This window comes from Stegodyphus dumicola, chromosome 4, assembly GCF_044657685.1.
Source record: "Stegodyphus dumicola isolate Sdum_Otavi_A_Nest chromosome 4, ASM4465768v1".
NCBI classification, from domain to species: domain Eukaryota; kingdom Metazoa; phylum Arthropoda; class Arachnida; order Araneae; family Eresidae; genus Stegodyphus; species Stegodyphus dumicola.
Window position 1 is genome coordinate 219,456,884 of NC_140771.1, and position 25,304 is coordinate 219,482,187.

A 25,304-nucleotide genomic window follows, 5' to 3' on the forward strand; every position below is an offset into this window, starting at 1 on the left:
GCAGATTCGTTATTAAAACTCCTTTTGATAAACTTCAACATAATCACACACAAAAGTGCATCAATATATATATTAATGTAATTAATCAACCATAATTATTTATATTAAGAAAACTTTCCATATACCATGTTCAAGCAACAGAAATTCAATTTAAAACCCTGAACGAAAAATAAAATTTAGTCAGAATTTAAATAAATAGTTTATTCATATTTTATTAATTTTTTTGCAATTAAAATTTCTTAATTAAAATTAAATTTAATATTAGCTTTAAGCGAACAGAAACCTTTGTTACCAAAAATACGACAGTATATATATATATTAATGAACTTATATATAATAACAGAAGCAGTGAATGATTACGTAGCTCAGTAACACAAATGAGCACGCGGATTTAAGCAATTAGAAATATTAAATTGTATTATTCAAAGTTGCTTTTCTTATTCAGATCCAAAAATCACGAATTGTTCGAAAAATGCACAAAATATACGTATCTCAACAACTAACAGTCCGATCGGTTCGAAATTTACAATCTTATAATTGCCAGATTTTGAAAAGCGGTTTGGTCTTTGTTCCAAACAGATTGGCAAATTAGAAGATTAATTAGCATAATGAATAAAAATCGTCCACTACTTTAATTTAATCCATGGGGAATGGCCTTGACGATTCCAACAGTCCTGCGGAAACCAATCTCCCCATTCCCGACACCCGTCGCTTTCGAGTCGAAGGCCCTCAACCAAGAGTTAGGTAGTAGCGCTTTTTTAATGAACCTTCTAATTAGGCTCCTAATTAGCAAAACAGTTTACAATGAACGCTAACCGTTATTTGAGCATCCGGGAAGTGCCAAAATTCAAAATTTGAATGAAATCCGTTAATTCTTTGAAAAGTTACGTATTTTTGTGCATTTTTCCGGCTCAATTTCTCTAATTAAGAAAAATTCAGTAAAATTTTGTATCTCCGGAACCAATCATGCGATCGGCTCCAAATTTAGAAATTTACAACCGATGGGTGGTCGTATGAAGGATGCTCTTTGTTCTAGATGGATTGGAAAATTAGATGATTAATTAGCATAATGAATAAAAAAGCGTCACTACGCTAATTTCAACCCCTGCGAATGGCCTTGACGATTCCAACAATCGAGCGGATACCATTTCCCCCCTCCGACACCCGTCGCTTTCCGAGTCGAAGGCCATCAACGAAGAGTTAGGAAGGGGAGATGAGGTAGTAGCGCTTTTTTAATGAACCTGCTAATTAGGCTCCTAATTAGCAAAACAGTTTACAATCAACGCTAATGTTCATTGAGTAAGATCTCGCAAAATCTTCAGAAAGGGACTCTTTGAATTCATTCCACAAAGCGACGGGTTCCGCAGGGTTGCAGAAAACACAGATGAAGCAAAAAAGCTGTCTTAGCTGCGGTGGCATTTGAAAAGCTGATGCTTCTGCCAGAGTATTTTTCCATTCTTCGTCGTCTTGCAGCAGATGCCTTGCACGGCAGGCTTCCTTGAACGTTGAATACTCCACACCTTCGTAAGTTCTTAAGTCGGCAAAACTCTTCGCTCCTTTAACGTGACACAGCAGCAACCTCAGATGGAAACGCTCAACATCTTTCGGGCTAACAGAATACATTCTTGAAATGATGTAATCTCCAAGTCTAACTCGTGTCTGCCAGGCATGATTCCTCCAGGTGAAATGTTTAGGAATTTCGGCATACAGGTAACCATTCGCTTCGGGAACTGTCCTGTTCAGTTCAAACCATCCGGTGAGCATGGTATTTTTCTCGGCAGCTCTCTGGAAAGCATTCCTTTCTTCGGATTCGGCAAAATAGACGGGCTGCAGGTTTTCCAAATGAACCGGTAGTCGTATGATGGAGTGCGACTTAGAATGCATTCTTTTTTCAAACAGCCTCCACGCTGCTTCAGGGGCAGACACGTATCTTGCATTTAAGAAGCATTTGATCTCGTCCCACATTAAAGTTCTATCTCCAGATTCTTCCAGAACAACTTTAGCTGCATCATGACCCTTGTACACGTATTTGAACAAATACTTCACCGATTTTATGGAGCTGCATACTTCAACGTTTATGTGGGCGTTGTACTTTTTCGATAAATACGGATTGTAAGGAACGACCCATCTGTTATCGATGGCATGACCCTTGATCACGATAAAGTTTCCATCGTCCCTTCTTCTGTAGAGTGGTTAGCCATTCACGTTCTCTTTAGTTTCTGCCTGAAACGGTTTCGGAAATCGTTTCGAACATACACCATCACTCATGCAGGGAGAGTTTCTATTCAGTTCACCGCAGGGTCCGTGAATCATCGATGACTTCACAATGTTGTGTAGCTCCGGATGTCGAGTAGCATCTGGAAGTTCAGCACACACCAGCGAGTCGATGCACTCTGCATCTCTTATTTTGTCTTCTTCCGCTAAAAACAACAAAAGGTGCATATGAGGCAATCCTCTCTTCTGAAATTCGATGACGTGTATATCTGCAATGGTCGCACCTAAGATGTGATTCTTTATCAAATCTTGCATCAAAGCCGTTTTCTTCAGGTCAAATACCCTCGAAACGATGTCCGGGCGATCGTGAGCCTTCTGTCCTGGGAATAAGTTTTCTGTTATTTCCGGCCATTTAGGGTTGCACGTGAAAGTCAAAAACAGATCCGGTTTACCAAGGTCGCGCACAATGGCCATCGAGTCCTGATAGTTTTGCTGCATGCAGCGAGGGCTTCCTATAAACGTTGACGGAAGTATAACCGGTATTCCAGGGCGGACGCCCGTCTCTTGACCAACTCTGTAAATGTGATCGGCAAGACCCATGTAAGTTTCCACTCTCAGATTCGTCTGATGGCTCCGGAGGTACGCAATCCTGTTGCCTTCAACTTTTACGTATGCATCCACGAGATACTGCTGAAACAATTTCCGGCCATACAAAATCGGGTTGTAGCAATCTCGTCGTACGGACACCCTGTGACTGTAAAACTGTAACTCTGTGTTTTGCTGTCCGACTCTGAATCCTTGCTCGCCGTGAGGAAAGAAAAGTACGTACGTCATGGGTTCCAAGTTGGGATTTAAGGTACTGATGTTGATGAGACCGCCACCTCTCGGATGGATCACGATGTCTCGGTTCGATGGAGGAGCGCCGTCCGTACTCTTGAAGACGACTGCAACTTCATTTTCTTTCGGAGCATTGTAACGTCCCCTGTGCTCGCCTGCAGCAACACTTTCACCCTTGATGTACATGCGGATATCCGCAGCAGTTTCGGAACCTTGCTCTCGTACAGTTTCTTCTTCGAATTCCTTCAGCATCTTGTAGGCTTCCGCATATGGATTAACGTTCCTTAAAACTGTGTCCAACTGTCTCAGGAGTTCGGCGTTCAGGGCAACATTTCCAAATATGTTCATTCTCTGCCTGAGGGCTTGATCCGAATCTAAAATGTACAGCTGAGCAATACTGTTCTTGACCGGGATGAGGCGGATGAAGGTGGCTCGTTCGATGATATATGGCACCGTGAATCCTGAAGCAGTAGGGACCCGAACCCGAAGGCATTTCTATATTGGCACCCAATGAAGCAAAACTGAGCAGGCAGTTGTAAGTACGTATGTTGGCAAAAAACTCTTCAAAAAACGGGTGGTTCCCATTCATTAAATTGTGCCATTCTTCTGGATATCTTCTTTCAGCTTCGACAATTTTTCCATTGTTACAGCAGTGCATGTATCTTCCTCTTGCTTTCCTTTCTCCCGTAAAGAACAATCCGTTGCAGAGATCGCAGGAAGCTTCCATTGAACCGGCGCTGTGTTGCTCAACATAAACTTCGAGTCCACATCTTCCTGCATTGTGAAGAGTGCTGCGTGAACGTTGTGCTGCATTCATGCGTAGCCTGTCTTCTCGTACGGACATTGTTTCTTCGGATAGGACTTGTCTGTGGCGTGCAGTGTCTCGCGTTCTTCGTGTAGCAGCGTCCTCTTCCGACTCTTCCGCTCGAACTTGACGATGACGATGAGAGTCCAGTCTGTGCCTCCTACTGGTTTCTTCTTCACTTTCTTGAGCACGCAAATTTTCTTGACATTAGGATTGCCTGCTGAGTCTCCTAATGGTTTCTTGTTCCGTTTCTGCAGCACGTAAATTTTCTTGATGTTGAGCTTTCCTGCCGAGTCTCGTAGCGGTTTCTTCTTCCGTTTCTTGAGCGCGTAGGTTTGCTTGCCGACGCGCTTGCGTGCTCAGTCTCGCAGCAGTTTCTTCTTCATTTTCTGCAGCTCGCCGTAAACTCTGTGCTTCAGCTCTTCGTCTTCTTGATGCATCTCCTGTAATGCCTCTTTTCCGTTTCGGCATTTCAGTACGTTAAAAAAAGCACTACTAAAATATTAACTCGACTCAAAAAATTGACTACGCAGATGAAAGAAAAAAATTGCTCATTAAACCAATACTGCTGGAAAAAAAATTAATGCATTCTATATGTATACAACACAAATTTTAAAATAATCCTAGACTAAATGAAAAATTTTCCACTTAAGAGCAAATTAATTTTAAAAAATCAAAAATGTAAAACAAAAACTTCCCTGTTAAAGAATTGCTGGCAAATAAGAAATAATATGGGTAATATTATGAAAAATTCCAAGCACAGATAAAAATTATGAAAATATTTCTAATAATTAGGTCAATCTGAGAACAATGCACATAAACAGAAAATGAAAACCTAAACACAAAATAAATAAAAGGTATAAATACAAATATAAATTAGGAACTTCTGAAATCAATTCTGAAATTCAAATAACAAACCTAACAAAATAACAAATCTAATAAAATATAGAACATTCGATCGCCTTAAAACGATAATTGTTATCGCACACAGGAAAATGTCAAAAATATAAAATGTAAATGCAATTTATCGACCAACAATAACAGAAATATAAAACACGAATGAATAGATCTTTAAAAAAATACAAAATAATACATTAAATATATAAAAAGAGTCACCAAGTTAATGTTCCGAAGAATTCTCAAGTTCTAAACTAACAGGAGCATATAAAAGTCTAAAATACTACTTTAAATTACTAAAACTACAAATATAAATGCAAAAAACAATCAAATATCCTGTAAAAAGAAATAAAGATTAAGTGCAATGAGTAATAATAAGAATATTTACGAAATTTGAAATGCTGGAAAAAATTGCGACGGTCTCCTTCCAAATCCAAAATTTGTAAATAAATTTTTTGTTGCCAAACCAGGAAACTAAACTTTTGATTCTATTTGATCTGTTGCCAGACCGGTAAACAAAACTTTTTATTTTATCTATGACGTCATTTACTCGACTTATCAAGGGCATAAACCAATCTACATTCAACTAACGACAACTAAATGAAGAGAACGTTTCTATTTTTAGTTTTATTTTAGCTTTTCAGTTTATTCCTTTAAGTTATTTTAATTTTTTATTCTTAGTTTGTTAGTGGCGAACGCCCTTGGCGTTCCCATAGCATTTTTATCTCCGACGACTGCCGAGACTGTTGCCACTCGGAAAACTGAGTGCCGAAATTATTGACGTATGCATCCAAATTTTATATACAGTACTCCGGAATTCGAAAGTAGGACCGAAATACCAGTGTTCAGCGATTTTGTGGAGCGGGCTGCGCCTGCTTTATACACATAAGCATGGAGAGGATACTGCATAAACGATACACATGAGTTAAAGCAAGAAAACACCCGGGGAGCCAGCTCGTTCGCCGACACCGAAAGTTGGATCGAACTACCAGCGTTAAGAGGTTTTGAGCAGGGTGCGCCCACTTTTATCACATATGCATCCAGAAATCACTTTATACACTATACACATGCGGAAAATCAGGAAAACACCCATTCAGCCAACCCGCTCGCAGAGATTCGAATGTTTGACCGAACTACCAGTGTTCAGCAGTTTTACCCGGTATCCGCGCGCTGTATTCACGTATGCGACGAAATTTTATGTACAGTACCCCGGAATTCGAAAGTTGGACCGAACTACCAGTGTTCTGTAGTTTTGCGCGGGCTGCTCCCGCTTTATTCAAGTATGCATGCAGAAGATACCGCATACACGTTACACATGCGAAAAATCCCGAAAACACACATTGAGCCAACACGGTCGCTTGGATTCGAAAGTTGGACCGAACTACCAGTAATCAGAGGTTTTGAGCGAATTTCGGCCGCTTTATTCACTTATGCATCCAGAAGATGCTGCGTACACGAGGCACATGCGTAAAATCACGCAAACACCCATGGACCCAGCCCGTTCGCCGGGATTCGAAATTAGGACCGAACTACCAGAGTTCAGCTTTATTCATTTATGCATCCAGAAGACACTGCATACACAACAGATATGCGTAAAATCACAAAAAACATGAGTGTAGCCTGCCTGCTCACCGGGATTCGAAAGTTACCGTATACCATCTCAAAGGAGCAAAGAAAAATCTTTAATCTAAAAAAAAAAAAAACAGTGTGAATTTAATTTTTATTGGTGCGAACTTATTTAAAATATCATTTGCATTAAAAGATAATATCTAAATTAAGTGCACGTATCTAATAACATAAAAAAATATATTATTCCAAAAAATCAAATTTATTATTAAAAAAATAACAACATATTTTTAAAAAATAGCTTTTTCAGATTTTTTAATTAATATCCAAGCTGATTAAAGTTGTACAACTTCAAGAACGTCATCATTTAAATTTAATGTAATATAATAACTTTTATTCAATATCAATAAAAGAATTAACGTGACAATCATCCTAACCTGAAATTAAAAAAAAATTGTGAAAAGCAGCTGTTTATTTAAAATGCCTACATTAACGAAATATTTTTAAAATACAGTTAGGTAACATGCAATCGCGTGCTTTATTCAACTTTAGAATATAACCTTGATTTGTATCTGCGGCGATTCAAGAAACTGTTGCAATCGGAAAAATGAGCCCGAAAATTAGCGTTTTCACAGTTTTTAATTAATATCTCAGCTGATTAACGTCCTACGAAGATGAGAATGGTATCATTGGATTCGTAGAAATTTTTGGAATCCGCAGACACCTGCCTCGAATTCCAACTCAGCGCCGTTCCATAGATATTTAAGAAAAAAGAAATTGACACGTCACCTTTCGCCAGCACAAATCTCGAGCGGAAGCAATTGTCATCCCCCCGGCGCTTTCGAAAAAGCAATTTTATCTCAGCTAATTCCGAGACGGTTGCCACTCCGAAAAATGAAATAACGTTTTCGCAGTTTTTAATTAATAACTCCGCCGATTATTGTCTTACGAAGATGGGACCGGTATCGATGGATTCGTTGATTTTTTTCGAATACGGGGATATGCGTTTCGAATCGCAACTCGGAGCCGTTCCGCAGATATTCGAGAAAAACGAATTTGGCACTCGGCCAAATCCCTAAAACAGGGAAAACGGGTGAAAGAAAGTGCAAAACGTAGGGAAATGTAGGGAGAAAATCAGTTTTTAATTAATATCTCGGCTAATTAAAGTCGCACGAAGATGCCGATGGTCAATATGGCGAGTCACGGGAATTCTGAATCCAACGGTACCTTCCGCTAAGCTCTACACCCAGCCGTTCCCGAGGAGATGATGTTACAAACACACAAACAGACAGAGGCACACAGATTTTAATAGTATAGACTAGCGGGCAAGCCCGCCAGCTGAGCGGGCTGAAGCCCGCTATATATTGCTCGTGTGTAAAAGAGTTCCCGTGTTAAATTTCCCCGGTATACGAAAGTTGGACCGAAATACCAGTGTTCACCGGTTTTACCCAGGCTGCGCTCGCCTAACTCCCGTATGTATCGAGAAGATACTGCATACACGTTACACATGCGTAAAATCACGAAAACAACTTGCACCCAGCCCGCTTGCCGAAAGTTGGAACGAACTACCAGTGTCCAGCGGTTTTGGGCGGGCTGCGCCCGCTTTATTAAATTATGCATCCAGAATATACTGCATACAGGACACACATGCGGAAACTCAAGAAAACACCAATAGATCCAGCCCGTTGGCCTTTATTCGAAAGTTCGTCCGAACTACCAGTGTTCAGCGATTTTACCCGGGCTGCGCCCGCTTTATTCGCGTATGCATCCAAAAGATACTGCATACACATTACACATGCGGAAAATCATGAAACATACATGGAGGCAGCCTGTTCGCCGAGATTCGAAAGTTGGATCGAACTACCAGTGATCAGCAGATTTGCGCGGGCTTCGCCCGCTCTATTCTCGTATGCGTCCAGAAGATACTGCATACACGATACACGTGCGTGAAATCACGAAAATGCCCATACAGACAGCTCTTTAACGGCTATTCGAAAGTTGGACCGAACTACCAGTGTTCAGCGGTTTAGAGCGGGCTGCGCCCGCATTATTCACATATGCGTCCAGAAGATACTGCATCCACGATACACATGCGTTAAATCACGAATTGCGTTAAATCACATGCGTTAAATCACACATGCGTTAAATTACGCATGCAGCCAGCCCGCTCGCTGGTATTCGAAGGATGGACTTAACTACCAGTGTTCAACGCGGACTGAGCCCGCTTTATTGGCGTATACGTCCAGAAAATACTGCATACACGATAAACATACCCAAAATCACGAAAATACCCATGCAGCCAGCCCGATCGCCTTTATTCGAAAGCTGGACCGAACTACCAGTGTTTAGTGGGCTGCGCCCGCTTTATTTACGTATGCATTCACAATATACTGCATACACGTTACTCATACTCAAAATTACGAAAACACTGATGGAGCCAACCCGTTTGCCGGGATTCGAAATTTGGACTGAACTACCAGTGTTCAGCGATTTTACTGTTCAGGCTTTTTGCCAAGTTTAAGCGGAAAACTTTTCGTGTAAAATATTCAAACAGCAGATTCGTTATTAAAACTCCTTTTGATAAACTTCAACATAATCACACACAAAAGTGCATCAATATATATATTAATGTAATTAATCAACCATAATTATTTATATTAAGAAAACTTTCCATATACCATGTTCAAGCAACAGAAATTCAATTTAAAACCCTGAACGAAAAATAAAATTTAGTCAGAATTTAAATAAATAGTTTATTCATATTTTATTAATTTTTTTGCAATTAAAATTTCTTAATTAAAATTAAATTTAATATTAGCTTTAAGCGAACAGAAACCTTTGTTACCAAAAATACGACAGTATATATATATATTAATGAACTTATATATAATAACAGAAGCAGTGAATGATTACGTAGCTCAGTAACACAAATGAGCACGCGGATTTAAGCAATTAGAAATATTAAATTGTATTATTCAAAGTTGCTTTTCTTATTCAGATCCAAAAATCACGAATTGTTCGAAAAATGCACAAAATATACGTATCTCAACAACTAACAGTCCGATCGGTTCGAAATTTACAATCTTATAATTGCCAGATTTTGAAAAGCGGTTTGGTCTTTGTTCCAAACAGATTGGCAAATTAGAAGATTAATTAGCATAATGAATAAAAATCGTCCACTACTTTAATTTAATCCATGGGGAATGGCCTTGACGATTCCAACAGTCCTGCGGAAACCAATCTCCCCATTCCCGACACCCGTCGCTTTCGAGTCGAAGGCCCTCAACCAAGAGTTAGGTAGTAGCGCTTTTTTAATGAACCTTCTAATTAGGCTCCTAATTAGCAAAACAGTTTACAATGAACGCTAACCGTTATTTGAGCATCCGGGAAGTGCCAAAATTCAAAATTTGAATGAAATCCGTTAATTCTTTGAAAAGTTACGTATTTTTGTGCATTTTTCCGGCTCAATTTCTCTAATTAAGAAAAATTCAGTAAAATTTTGTATCTCCGGAACCAATCATGCGATCGGCTCCAAATTTAGAAATTTACAACCGATGGGTGGTCGTATGAAGGATGCTCTTTGTTCTAGATGGATTGGAAAATTAGATGATTAATTAGCATAATGAATAAAAAAGCGTCACTACGCTAATTTCAACCCCTGCGAATGGCCTTGACGATTCCAACAATCGAGCGGATACCATTTCCCCCCTCCGACACCCGTCGCTTTCCGAGTCGAAGGCCATCAACGAAGAGTTAGGAAGGGGAGATGAGGTAGTAGCGCTTTTTTAATGAACCTGCTAATTAGGCTCCTAATTAGCAAAACAGTTTACAATCAACGCTAATGTTCATTGAGTAAGATCTCGCAAAATCTTCAGAAAGGGACTCTCTGAATTCATTCCACAAAGCGACGGGTTCCGCAGGGTTGCAGAAAACACAGATGAAGCAAAAAAGCTGTCTTAGCTGCGGTGGCATTTGAAAAGCTGATGCTTCTGCCAGAGTATTTTTCCATTCTTCGTCGTCTTGCAGCAGATGCCTTGCACGGCAGGCTTCCTTGAACGTTGAATACTCCACACCTTCGTAAGTTCTTAAGTCGGCAAAACTCTTCGCTCCTTTAACGTGACACAGCAGCAACCTCAGATGGAAACGCTCAACATCTTTCGGGCTAACAGAATACATTCTTGAAATGATGTAATCTCCAAGTCTAACTCGTGTCTGCCAGGCATGATTCCTCCAGGTGAAATGTTTAGGAATTTCGGCATACAGGTAACCATTCGCTTCGGGAACTGTCCTGTTCAGTTCAAACCATCCGGTGAGCATGGTATTTTTCTCGGCAGCTCTCTGGAAAGCATTCCTTTCTTCGGATTCGGCAAAATAGACGGGCTGCAGGTTTTCCAAATGAACCGGTAGTCGTATGATGGAGTGCGACTTAGAATGCATTCTTTTTTCAAACAGCCTCCACGCTGCTTCAGGGGCAGACACGTATCTTGCATTTAAGAAGCATTTGATCTCGTCCCACATTAAAGTTCTATCTCCAGATTCTTCCAGAACAACTTTAGCTGCATCATGACCCTTGTACACGTATTTGAACAAATACTTCACCGATTTTATGGAGCTGCATACTTCAACGTTTATGTGGGCGTTGTACTTTTTCGATAAATACGGATTGTAAGGAACGACCCATCTGTTATCGATGGCATGACCCTTGATCACGATAAAGTTTCCATCGTCCCTTCTTCTGTAGAGTGGTTAGCCATTCACGTTCTCTTTAGTTTCTGCCTGAAACGGTTTCGGAAATCGTTTCGAACATACACCATCACTCATGCAGGGAGAGTTTCTATTCAGTTCACCGCAGGGTCCGTGAATCATCGATGACTTCACAATGTTGTGTAGCTCCGGATGTCGAGTAGCATCTGGAAGTTCAGCACACACCAGCGAGTCGATGCACTCTGCATCTCTTATTTTGTCTTCTTCCGCTAAAAACAACAAAAGGTGCATATGAGGCAATCCTCTCTTCTGAAATTCGATGACGTGTATATCTGCAATGGTCGCACCTAAGATGTGATTCTTTGTCAAATCTTGCATCAAAGCCGTTTTCTTCAGGTCAAATACCCTCGAAATGATGTCCGGGCGATCGTGAGCCTGTCCTGGCCTTCTGTCCTGGGAATAAGTTTTCTGTTATTTCCGGCCATTTAGGGTTGCACGTGAAAGTCAAAAACAGATCCGGTTTACCAAAGTCGCGCACAATGGCCATCGAGTCCTGATAGTTTTGCTGCATGCAGCGAGGGCTTCCTATAAACGTTGACGGAAGTATAACCGGTATTCCAGGGCGGACGCCCGTCTCTTGACCAACTCTGTAAATGTGATCGGCAAGACCCATGTAAGTTTCCACTCTCAGATTCGTCTGATGGCTCCGGAGGTACGCAATCCTGTTGCCTTCAACTTTTACGTATGCATCCACGAGATACTGCTGAAACAATTTCCGGCCATACAAAATCGGGTTGTAGCAATTACGTCGTACGGACACCCTGTGACTGTAAAACTGTAACTCTGTGTTTTGCTGTCCGACTCTGAATCCTTGCTCGCCGTGAGGAAAGAAAAGTACGTACGTCATGGGTTCCAAGTTGGGATTTAAGGTACTGATGTTGATGAGACCGCCACCTCTCGGATGGATCACGATGTCTCGGTTCGATGGAGGAGCGCCGTCCGTACTCTTGAAGACGACTGCAACTTCATTTTCTTTCGGAGCATTGTAACGTCCCCTGTGCTCGCCTGCAGCAACACTTTCACCCTTGATGTACATGCGGATATCCGCAGCAGTTTCGGAACCTTGCTCTCGTACAGTTTCTTCTTCGAATTCCTTCAGCATCTTGTAGGCTTCCGCATATGGATTAACGTTCCTTAAAACTGTGTCCAACTGTCTCAGGAGTTCGGCGTTCAGGGCAACATTTCCAAATATGTTCATTCTCTGCCTGAGGGCTTGATCCGAATCTAAAATGTACAGCTGAGCAATACTGTTCTTGACCGGGATGAGGCGGATGAAGGTGGCTCGTTCGATGATATATGGCACCGTGAATCCTGAAGCAGTAGGGACCCGAACCCGAAGGCATTTCTATATTGGCACCCAATGAAGCAAAACTGAGCAGGCAGTTGTAAGTACGTATGTTAGCAAAAAACTCTTCAGAAAACGGGTGGTTCCCATTCATTAAATTGTGCCATTCTTCTGGATATCTTCTTTCAGCTTCGACAATTTTTCCATTGTTACAGCAGTGCATGTATCTTCCTCTTGCATTCCTTTCTCCCGTAAAGAACAATCCGTTGCAGAGATCGCAGGAAGCTTCCATTGAACCGGCGCTGTGTTGCTCAACATAAACTTCGAGTCCACATCTTCCTGCATTGTGAAGAGTGCTGCGTGAACGTTGTGCTGCATTCATGCGTAGCCTGTCTTCTCGTACGGACATTGTTTCTTCGGATAGGACTTGTCTGTGGCGTGCAGCGTCTCGCGTTCTTCGTGTAGCAGCGTCCTCTTCCGACTCTTCCGCTCGAACTTGACGATGACGATGAGAGTCCAGTCTGTGCCTCCTACTGGTTTCTTCTTCACTTTCTTGAGCACGCAAATTTTCTTGACATTGGGATTGCCTGCTGAGTCTCCTAATGGTTTCTTGTTCCGTTTCTGCAGCACGTAAATTTTCTTGATATTGAGCTTTCCTGCCGAGTCTCGTAGCGGTTTCTCCTTCCGTTTCTTGAACGCGTAGGTTTGCTTGCCGACGCGCTTGCGTGCTCAGTCTCGCAGCAGTTTCTTCTTCATTTTCTGCAGCTCGCCGTAAACTCTGTGCTTCAGCTCTTCGTCTTCTTGATGCATCTCCTGTAATGCCTCTTTTCCGTTTCGGCATTTCTGTACGTTAAAAAAAGCACTACTAAAATATTAACTCGACTCAAAAAATTGACTACGCAGATGAAAGAAAAAATTGCTCATTAAACCAATACTGGTGGAAAAAAAAATAATGCATTCTATATGTATACAACACAAATTTTAAAATAATCCTAGACTAAATGAAAAATTTTCCACTTAAGAGCAAATTAATTTTAAAAAATCAAAAATGTAAAACAAAAACTTCCCTGTTAAAAAATTGCTGGCAAATAAGAAATAATATGGGTAATATTATGAAAAATTCCAAGCACAGATAAAAATTATGAAAATATTTCTAATAATTAGGTCAATCTGAGAACAATGCACATAAACAGAAAATGAAAACCTAAACACAAAATAAATAAAAGGTATAAATACAAATATAAATTAGGAACTTCTGAAATCAATTCTGAAATTCAAATAACAAACCTAACAAAATAACAAATCTAATAAAATATAGAACATTCGATCGCCTTAAAACGATAATTGTTATCGCACACAGGAAAATGTCAAAAATATAAAATGTAAATGCAATTTATCGAGCAACAATAACAGAAATATAAAACACGAATGAATAGATCTTTAAAAAAATACAAAATAATACATTAAATATATAAAAAGAGTCACCAAGTTAATGTTCCGAAGAATTCTCAAGTTCTAAACTAACAGGAGCATATAAAAGTCTAAAATACTACTTTAAATTACTAAAACTACAAATATAAATGCAAAAAACAATCAAATATCCTGTAAAAAGAAATAAAGATTAAGTGCAATGAGTAATAATAAGAATATTTACGAAATTTGAAATTGCCTGAAAAAATTGCGACGGTCTCCTTCCAAATCCAAAATTCGTAAATAAATTTTTTGTTGCCAAACCAGGAAACTAAACTTTTGATTCTATTTGATCTGTTGCCAGACCGGGAAACAAAACTTTTTATTTTATCTATGACGTCATTTACTCGACTTATCAAGGGCATAAACCAATCTACATTCAACTAACGACAACTAAATGAAGAGAATGTTTCTATTTTTAGTTTTATTTTAGCTTTTCAGTTTATTCCTTTAAGTTATTTTAATTTTTTATTCTTAGTTTGTTAGTGGCGAACGGCTTTGGCGTTCCCATAGCATTTTTATCTCCGACGACTGCCGAGACTGTTGCCACTCGGAAGACTGAGTGCCGAAATTATTGTTTTCGCAGTTTTTAATTAATAACTCCGCGGATTATTGTCGTACGAATACGGGACTGGTATCGATGGATTTGTTGATTTTTTTCGAATCCGGAGATATGCGTTTCGAATTCCAACTCGGCGCCGTTCCCAAGTTATTCGAGAAAAACGAATTTGGCACTCGGCCAAATCCCTAAAACAGGGAAAACGGGTGAAAGAAAGTGCAAAACGTAGGGAAACGTAGGGGAAAAAGCAGTTTTTAATTAATATCTCGGCTAATTAATGTCGCACGAAGATGCCGATGGTCAATATGGCGAGCCATGGGCATTCTGAATCCAACGGTACCTTCCGCTAAGCTCTACACCCAGCCGTTCCCGAGGAGATGATGTTACAAACACACAAACAGACAGAGGCACACAGATTTTAATAGTATAGACTAGCGGGCAAGCCCGCCAGCTGAGCGGGCTGAAGCCCATTACTTCAGGGGATGGATGCCTTCGTGGTATTCGAAAGTTGGACCTAACTACCAGTGTACAGCGATTTTACATTTGCTGCGCCTGCTTTGTTAACGTATGCATGCAGAAGACACTGCATGCGGAAAACCACGAAAACACACATGCAGCCAGCCCGCTCGCCGGGATTAGAAAGTTGGACCGAACTACCAGTGTTCAGCGATTTTACCGCTCAGCTGCTTGTACGAAGTGTAATCGCGAAAATTTTCGGGTGTGATATTCCAACAGTATACTCGTTGTTAAAATTCCTTTATTTAAATTCTTTTTGGTAAACTCCAACTGCTGTCTATATATTTTATACTTAACATCTCTTTTGTAATTATGTTTCATAACAGTAAATATATACTGGCATTTAAATGCCTTTAAAAAAATAGAAAACATTTAAAAGCATTATGTTACAATTTTTTCATGCTCGGAAGTAATACTTTTAACTGCGAGCAAACCTTTGATCTTAGTCGTAACTGTAACTGCTTTCGGCGGCGTTTGTTTACATTTTTCAAGCGTGGGTTTTCGAGCTGATCAGTTTTCGTCAGTTATCTTTGTTTACCTTCTAAAAATGTTCTTCGAAGGGTCTTCTAAGACTCTTGATAATATTTTAGTCGTGAATTTGTTCTATTTTGATTATACTGGTAAATTTTTTTTTTTTTTACTTATGCTATCATAATGCATACTATTAGCAAGTAGTATCATAAACCCAAAGCATCAGCGGTTCCAAAATAAAACTCGTGCATGTGTGAAGAATATTCATGGCAGATGGTCATTTGTAGATGCTGTTACCGCAGAAAAAATTGCTGACACTTAAAATTTAGCGGATATGACAAATGATAAAAGTCCAGCGTGAAAATCAATTGTGAATACAACTGCGAGTGTAAAGGCAGCTGAGTTGAAAACAACTTTTCAATCTACATCAAATTCTAATCAAAATTTGATTGAAAAGTGTTCCTATATTTTAATGAACAGCGAAATGTTTGTTGCATAATGCTACAACAGTTCTTCAGATGTAATATGAAAGGGAATGTTTGGCTATTGAACTCGTTTGCAAATTGTGTAAGAAGGTGTTAATTTTAAAAAATCAAAAATTGTAAAACCAAAACTTGCAGATTATAAAATTGCTGGTAAATAACAGAATGTTAAATAATAATATGTGCAATGCTATGGAAATTCTAAGAACAGATAACAATTATCAAAATATTTTGAATAATTAGGCAACGACCACAGGAAGTGTCATTTTTACTTCCGTGTGTAATGTAGTGGTGTAGCGTATTCAGCTACGGCAAAGCACTCGAGTGCAATCTGCCTAAGGGGAGGGATGCCTTCTTGTCGGCTTTTTAAAGGAAAGTGGCATGGGGAAAATAACAAAAACACCCATGCAGCCACCCCATTCACTGGGATTCGAATGTTGGGTGTTTGTAAAAGACGCAACTTTGTGGAACAAACTCATTTGCTCATTACAGTCCTATCCCTCGAGTATATCAAATATCATGTGAATCATGCCCATGTCTTGCATCTGCTGCACACCTTGTTCCATCATTGTGTGGATATAGCTCATATTGTGTCAATAGTGTTGTATGTGTCCAATATCCCCTGTATATACATTTGAAAATATATATGTACATACATATAAACCAAATTAGTTAGTCGCCTGTTTTTATCGCATTCAAAATAAATAAATAACAGAAAATAATTTTTAAAATCTACCGAGTAAGTATTGGAGATGGGTGGGCTGCACCCACTCAATTCTTTGCTGGTGTCTAAAATAGTTTAAAATAGTTTCTGTGTGAAATTTGTGGAAATATTTTGTATTTAAATCAAAAACAGAAAAATAATTTTAAATCTATGATTAAAATTGTTTTTCTCACTTTCATTATTATTAACACGAAACCGAAGGGACTGAAGAATTTTTTCGTGTTAAAGGATATTGAAAAAAAAAAAAAAAAAAATATTTTCAACAAAATTAAGTTTATTAGAGTACATTTTATTTGCACAGATATGCATATAGGCATGTATTTAATAAAAAATCAATGAAACAAAATCATCCACAAGAACTGCATTATTCATTTCGTTTTCTTTGTGGGAATCTGCATCAATGATATTTTTTTAGCTTTGAACAAACTCCAAAATATCCTTGTCTCCAATTATTTGGGGCTGTACACACATTATCATCAACTACTGCAACTGTTGTTCTTTGGATAACACAGTAGGGCAGCACACAGAAACTTTTCCAAACGTTTCATAAAATGTCAGTCGTGTGAACCCGTAAAATATTTTACTGTACCTATGTCTATAAAAGACACAACTTTGGGAAAGACATTACAGGCCTATCCCTTGAGTATATTAAATATCATGCAAAACAAAATATTTTATATGAATGAAATCAGTTATTGCGTCAATAGTTCAAAGAAAAACACAAAATAATTTTTAAAATCTACCGAGTAAGTACGCCAGATGGGCGAGCTACAATCCGTATTTATCTGAAAAGAAATAATAATAATAATAATAATTTCTTAGTTATAAGTTTATATTAAACACAAAAACTTGAACAGAAAAAAAAAAAAAATGTAAACAGAAAAAATTGGTGGGCTTTTGACGGCATAAACTGCCTGACACCTGGGGTCTCCTCTGCAACCTCATGGACAAGGGGGTTATTTTTTCTCCCAGGTATCAGCCCATTCCCTGGTCTGCTGTTACAGAATCATAGACAAAATTGCATCACTATATATAAATATGTATATATATATATATATATATATTGATGCAATTGTATATACATATATACACACACGCACAATTAAGATATATATATATTTGTATGTGTTTACAAAAATGCAAGCAATGAATAAGAAAAATTATTTACAAAAATTTACATGTTCTATGTACACCTGAAAAGAAAAACATTTTAATTTGAATGAAATCATTTCTATATACACCTGAAAAAAAGTATTTACAAGTTCTATGTATAAAAACATTTTAATTTGAATCAAATCATTTCTATATACACCTGAAAAAGAAATATTTTTATGTGATTGAAATCAGTTCCATAAATACCTAAAAAAGAAAAATACATAAAATGTTTTAAAATTAATGAACGCAATTGTATGTAGACCTGAAAAGGAAAATTTATAAAAAATATTTACAACATTGAAAAAATAATACAGCTTCCGATTGCCTAACTACTACAAATTCCACTTTGTAACAACAGACATAAAAGCCGACTAATGCATAATTCTCAAACTGTTTCAGCTTCATCTTGACTTGCTTCAATTTATCCCAGTCATCCAAAAACCTCAAATCTTTTTCATTTTTGCTTTGGCTTGATTAACTTCATTTTGTGTTGCAAAAATCTCACTGTTTCAATGTCTCGAGTAATTTTTTTACTGCAGAACCTCCCTGTAAACAATATTTCTTGTGAATACTTTAGAACATGCGGGCATCAAACGGCCTTGCTTCTTGGTGTCTTTCACTAAAACACGAACATTTCTCATAGACGAACATCTTGAAAAAGCTACGTAAAGCATTCCATGACTGAAAACTGGTTGCGGTAAATAAATCCCAACTTTCTTAAGTGTCTGTCCCTGTGACTTATTAATAGTCATACAAAATGCAAGCCTGATGGGAAACTGTCTTCGCTTGAGCTGAAAGGGGAGGTTTGAATCTGATGGTGAAAGTTCAACACGTGGAATGAAAACTCTCGATCCAGCATTCTGTCCAGAGATGACTTCACAATCTAAAACGTTTGGCATAATTCTCTTCACAATGAGCCTTGTTCCGTTGCAGAGTCCAACCGATGGATGTAGATTTCGTAGAAGCATAACTGTAACTCCAACTTTCAAATTCAGACGATGAGGTGGCATTCCAGAAGGCGTCAGGCTGTGGATGAAATCCAGCTGATACGTTTCTTGTTCTTCTTCGTCATCGCAAAACACCGAGTCTGCACTGTAGTGCGTGAAAACTTGACCTGGAAACGTGGAAAGAATTTCTTCATTAAGCTTCAGAGCTTCCTCGTTCTTTGGACATAAAATCGCTTTACTGGCCAAGTCTTGTAAGTCGAATTCATTACCGCAGCCAAACATTTCTTCTACTATCGATCTGTTGACCACACACAAAGATGGAATTTCGATAATGTCTTCGTCCAAGCCACTGTCATTTTTAAGACGACCGTCTCCCAACTGCAGAAGCCATTCTGAAAATTCTTGTTCTTCCGGATTCAATCGCATATTGGTGGAAAGCGTGCATTGTTTGAAATGTGGCCACAAAAAGGAGTTCCTGAGGCAGCTCTCGATCGCAGAAGTTCGGTTTCCATGTGCGACAACAGGTAATGTTTGTCTCCAGTCACCTCCTAAAGCTAAGGTTTTACCGCCAAAAGGAACATCCAGTCCGGTCAAGTCTCTCAGCAATCTGTCGACAGCTTCCAAAGCGTAATGAGGCGTCATGGTGCATTCATCCCATATGAAAAGTTTCGCAGTCTTCAAGTACCTTCCTTCAGCGCTATCTTGTCTCACACGGCACGAAGAATTTTCCAGAAGTGGAACGGGCAACTTGAAAGTAGAGTGTACAGTTCTTCCACCGGTCAACAGCACAGCAGCAATGCCTGTCCACGCAACGGGAATGGCAACGTGGCCCATTCCTCGAACAGCATGAAGGATCGTCCTAAAAAGGAAAGTTTTTCCAGCTCCGGCAAACGCATTAACACAAAATGTCTTTGGTGTGTTAGGATTCTCATCTCGTACAGCTTCCAAAACCAAGTCGTAAACTAATTTCTGTTCAGGATTCAACATCCCGTTCAACACTTCGGCTTGTTCGTTTTCATACTGGACATCGACCTGCGGGACTTCGAGAGAAAAAGCATCAGTCAATGTTGGTTGCGGGAGACCAAGAGAACATAGCGAAACATTGTGCACTTCTAACTGGTCTTCTATACTTCTCAGTGCAAGGCTGAAACTGTCTTCTAAGGAGTAAGATCTCGCAAAATCTTCAGAAAGGGACTCTTTGAATTCATTCCACAAAGCGACGGGTTCCGCAGGGTTGCAGAAAACACAGATGAAGCAAAAAAGCTGTCTTAGCTGCGGTGGCATTTGAAAAGCTGATGCTTCTGCCAGAGTATTTTTCCATTCTTCGTCGTCTTGCAGCAATGGCCTTGCACGGCAGGCTTCCTTGAACGTTGAATACTCCACACCTTCGTAAGTTCTTAAGTCGGCAAAACTCTTCGCTCCTTTAACGTGACACAGCAGCAACCTCAGATGGAAACGCTCAACATCTTTCGGGCTAACAGAATACATTCTTGAAATGATGTAATCTCCAAGTCTAACTCGTGTCTACCAGGCATGATTCCTCCAGGTGAAATGTTTAGGAATTTCGGCATACAGGTAACCATTCGCTTCGGGAACTGTCCTGTTCAGTTCAAACCATCCGGTGAGCATGGTATGTTTCTCGGCAGCTCTCTGTAAAGCATTCCTTTCTTCGGATTCGGCAAAATAGACGGGCTGCAGGTTTTCCAAATGAACCGGTAGTCGTATGATGGAGTGCGACTTAGAATGCATTCTTTTTTCAAACAGCCTCCACGCTGCTTCAGGGGCAGACACGTATCTTGCATTTAAGAAGCATTTGATCTCGTCCCACATTAAAGTTCTATCTCCAGATTCTTCCAGAACAACTTTAGCTGCATCATGACCCTTGTACACGTATTTGAACAAATACTTCACCGATTTTATGGAGCTGCATACTTCAACGTTTATGTGGGCGTTGTACGTTTTCGATAAATACGGATTGTAAGGAACGACCCATCTGTTATCGATGGCATGACCCTTGATCACGATAAAGTTTCCATCGTCCCTTCTTCTGTAGAGTGGGTAGCCATTCACGTTCTCTTTAGTTTCTGCCTGAAACGGTTTCGGAAATCCTTTCGAACATACACCATCATCATGCAGGGAGAGTTTCTATTCAGTTCACCGCAGGGTCCGCGAATCATCGATGACATCACAATGTTGTGTAGCTCCGGATGTCGAGTAGCATCTGGAAGTTCAGCACACACCAGCGAGTCGATGCACTCTGCATCTCTTATTTTGTCTTCTTCCGCTAAAAACAACAAAAGGTGCATATGAGGCAATCCTCTCTTCTGAAATTCGATGACGTGTATATCTGCAATGGTCGCACCTAAGATGTGATTCTTTGTCAAATCTTGCATCAAAGCCGTTTTCTTCAGGTCAAATACCCTCGAAACGATGTCCGGGCGATCGTGAGCCTTCTCTCCTGGGAATAAGTTTTCTGTTATTTCCGGCCATTTAGGGTTGCACGTGAAAGTCAAAAACAGATCCGGTTTACCAAAGTCGCGCACAATGGCCATCGAGTCCTGATAGTTTTCCTGCATGCAGCGAGGGCTTCTTATAAACGTTGACGGAAGTATAACCGGTATTCCAGGGCGGACGCCCGTCTCTTGACCAACTCTGTAAATGTGATCGGCAAGACCCATGTAAGTTTCCACTGTCAGATTCGTCTGATGGCTCCGGAGTTACGCAATCCTGTTGCCTTCAACTTTTACGTATGCATCCACGAGATACTGCTGAAACAATTTCCGGCCATACAAAATCGGGTTGTAGCAATCTCGTCGTACGGACAACCTGTGACTGTAAAACTGTAACTCTGTGTATTGCTGTCCGACTCTGAATCCTTGCTCGCCGTGAGGAAAGAAAAGTACGTACGTCATGGGTTCCAAGTTGGGATGTAAGGTACTGATGTTGATGAGACCGCCACCTCTCGGATGGATCACGATGTCTCGGTTCGATGGAGGAGCGCCGTCCGTACTCTTGAAGACGACTGCAACTTCATTTTCTTTCGGAGCATTGTAACGTCCCCTGTGCTCGCCTGCAGCAACACTTTCACCCTTGATGTACATGCGAATATCCGCAGCAGTTTCGGCACCTTGCTCTCGTACAGTTTCTTCTTCGAATTCCTTCAGCATCTTGTAGGCTTCCGCATATGGATTAACGTTCCTTTAAACTGTGTCCAACTGTCTCAGGAGTTCGGCGTTCAGGGCAACATTTCCAAATATGTTCATTCTCTGCCTGAGGGCTTGATCCGAATCTAAAATGTACAGCTGAGCATACTGTTCTTGACCGGGATGAGGCGGATGAAGGTGGCTCGTTCGATGATATATGGCACCGTGAATCCTGAAGCAGTAGGGACCCGAACCCGAAGGCATTTCTATATTGGCAGCCAATGAAGCAAAACTGAGCAGGCAGTTGTAAGTACGTATGTTGGCAAAAAACTCTTCAGAAAACGGGTGGTTCCCATTCATTAAATTGTGCCATTCTTCTGGATATCTTCTTTCAGCTTCGACAATTTTTCCATTGTTACAGCAGTGCATGTATCTTCCTCTTGCATTCCTTTCTCCCGTAAAGAACAATCCGTTGCAGAGATCGCAGGAAGCTTCCATTGAACCGGCGCTGTGTTGCTCAACATAAACTTCGAGTCCACATCTTCCTGCATTGTGAAGAGTGCTGCGTGAACGTTGTGCTGCATTCATGCTTAGCCTGTCTTCTCGTACGGACATTGTTTCTTCGGATAGGACTTGTCTGTCGCGTGCAGCGTCTCGCGTTCTTCGTGTAGCAGCGTCCTCTTCCGACTCTTCCGCTCGAACTTGACGATGACGATGAGAGTCCAGTCTGTGCCTCCTACTGGTTTCTTCTTCACTTTCTTGAGCACGCAAATTTTCTTAACATTGGGATTGCCTGCTGAGTCTCCTAATGGTTTCTTGTTCCGTTTCTGCAGCACGTAAATTTTCTTGATGTTGAGCTTTCCTGCCGAGTCTCGTAGCGGTTTCTTCTTCCGTTTCTTGAGCGCGTAGGTTTGCTTGCCGACGCGCTTGCGTGCTCAGTCTCGCAGCAGTTTCTTCTTCATTTTCTGCAGCTCGCCGTAAACTCTGTGCTTCAGCTCTTCGTCTTCTTGATGCATCTCCTGTAATGCCTCTTTTCCGTTTCGGCATTTCTGTGCGTTAAAAAAAGCACTACTAAAATATTAACTCGACTCAAAAAATTAACTACGCAGATGAAAGAAAATAATTGCTCATTAAACCAATACTGCTGGAAAAAAAATTAATGCATTCTATATGTATACAACACAAATTTTAAAATAATCCTAGACTAAATGAAAAATTTTCCACTTAAGAGCAAATTAATTTTAAAAAATCAAAAATGTAAAACAAAAACTTCCCTGTTAAAAAATTGCTGGCTAATAAGAAATAATATGGGTAATATTATGAAAAATTCCAAGCACAGATAAAAATTATGAAAATATTTCTAATAATTAGGTCAATCTGAGAACAATGCACATAAACAGAAAATGAAAACCTAAACACAAAATAAATAAAAGGTATAAATACAAATATAAATTAGGAACTTCTGAAATCAATTCTGAAATTCAAATAACAAACCTAACAAAATAACAAATCTAATAAAATATAGAACATTCGATCGCCTTAAAACGATAATTGTTATCGCACACAGGAAAATGTCAAAAATATAAAATGTAAATGCAATTTATCGAGCAACAATAACAGAAATATAAAACACGAATGAATAGATCTTTAAAAAAATACAAAATAATACATTAAATATATAAAAAGAGTCACCAAGTTAATGTTCCGAAGAATTCTCAAGTTCTAAACTAACAGGAGCATATAAAAGTCTAAAATACTACTTTAAATTACTAAAACTACAAATATAAATGCAAAAAACAATCAAATATCCTGTAAAAAGAAATAAAGATTAAGTGCAATGAGTAATAATAAGAATATTTACGAAATTTGAAATGCTGGAAAAAATTGCGACGGTCTCCTTCCAAATCCAAAATTCGTAAATAAATTTTTTGTTGCCAAACCAGGAAACTAAACTTTTGATTCTATTTGATCTGTTGCCAGACCGGGAAACAAAACTTTTTATTTTATCTATGACGTCATTTACTCGACTTATCAAGGGCATAAACCAATCTACATTCAACTAACGACAACTAAATGAAGAGAATGTTTCTATTTTTAGTTTTATTTTAGCTTTTCAGTTTATTCCTTTAAGTTATTTTAATTTTTTATTCTTAGTTTGTTAGTGGCGAACGGCCTTGGCGTTCCCATAGCATTTTTATCTCCGACGACTGCCGAGACTGTTGCCACTCGGAAGACTGAGTGCCGAAATTATTGACGTATGCATCCAAATTTTATATACAGTACCCCGGAATTCGAAAGTAGGACCGAAATACCAGTGTTCAGCGATTTTGTGGAGCGGGCTGCGCCCGCTTTATACACATAAGCATGGAGAGGATACTGCATAAAGGATACACATGAGTTAAAGCAAGAAAACACCCGGGGAGCCAGCTCGTTCGCCGACACCGAAAGTTGGATCGAACTACCAGCGTTAAGAGGTTTTGAGCAGGCTGCGCCCACTTTTATCACATATGCATCCAGAAATCACTTTATACACTATACACATGCGGAAAATCAGGAAAACACCCATGCAGCCAGCCCGCTCGCAGAGATTCGAATGTTTGACCGAACTACCAGTGTTCAGCGGTTTTACCCGGTATCCGCGCGCTGTATTCACGTATGCGACCAAATTTCATGTACAGTACCCCGGAATTCGAAAGTTGGACCGAACTACCAGTGTTCTGTAGTTTTGCGCGGGCTGCTCCCGCTTTATTCAAGTATGCATGCAGAAGATACCGCATACACGTTACACATGCGAAAAATCCCGAAAACACACATTGAGCCAACACGGTCGCTTGGATTCGAAAGTTGGACCGAACTACCAGTAATCAGAGGTTTTGAGCGAATTTTGGCCGCTTTATTCACTTATGCATCCAGAAGATGCTGCGTACACGAGGCACATGCGTAAAATCACGCAAACACCCATGGACCCAGCCCGTTCGCCGGGATTCGAAATTAGGACCGAACTACCAGAGTTCAGCTTTATTCATTTATGCATCCAGAAGACACTGCATACACAACAGATATGCGTAAAATCACAAAAAACATGAGTGTAGCCTGCCTGCTCACCGGGATTCGAAAGTTACCGTATACCATCTCAAAGGAGCAAAGAAAAATCTTTAATCTAAAAAAAAAAAAAAAAAGTGTGAATTTAATTTTTGTTGGTGCGAACTTATTTAAAATATCATTTGCATTAAAAGATAATATCTAAATTAAGTGCACGTATCTAATAACATAAAAAAATATATTATTCCAAAAAATCAAATTTATTATTAAAAAAATAACAACATATTTTTAAAAAATAGCTTTTTCAGATTTTTTAATTAATATCCCAGCTGATTAAAGTTGTACAACTTCAAGAACGTCATCATTTATATTTAATGTAATATAATAACTTTTATTCAATATCAATAAAAGAATTAACGTGACAATC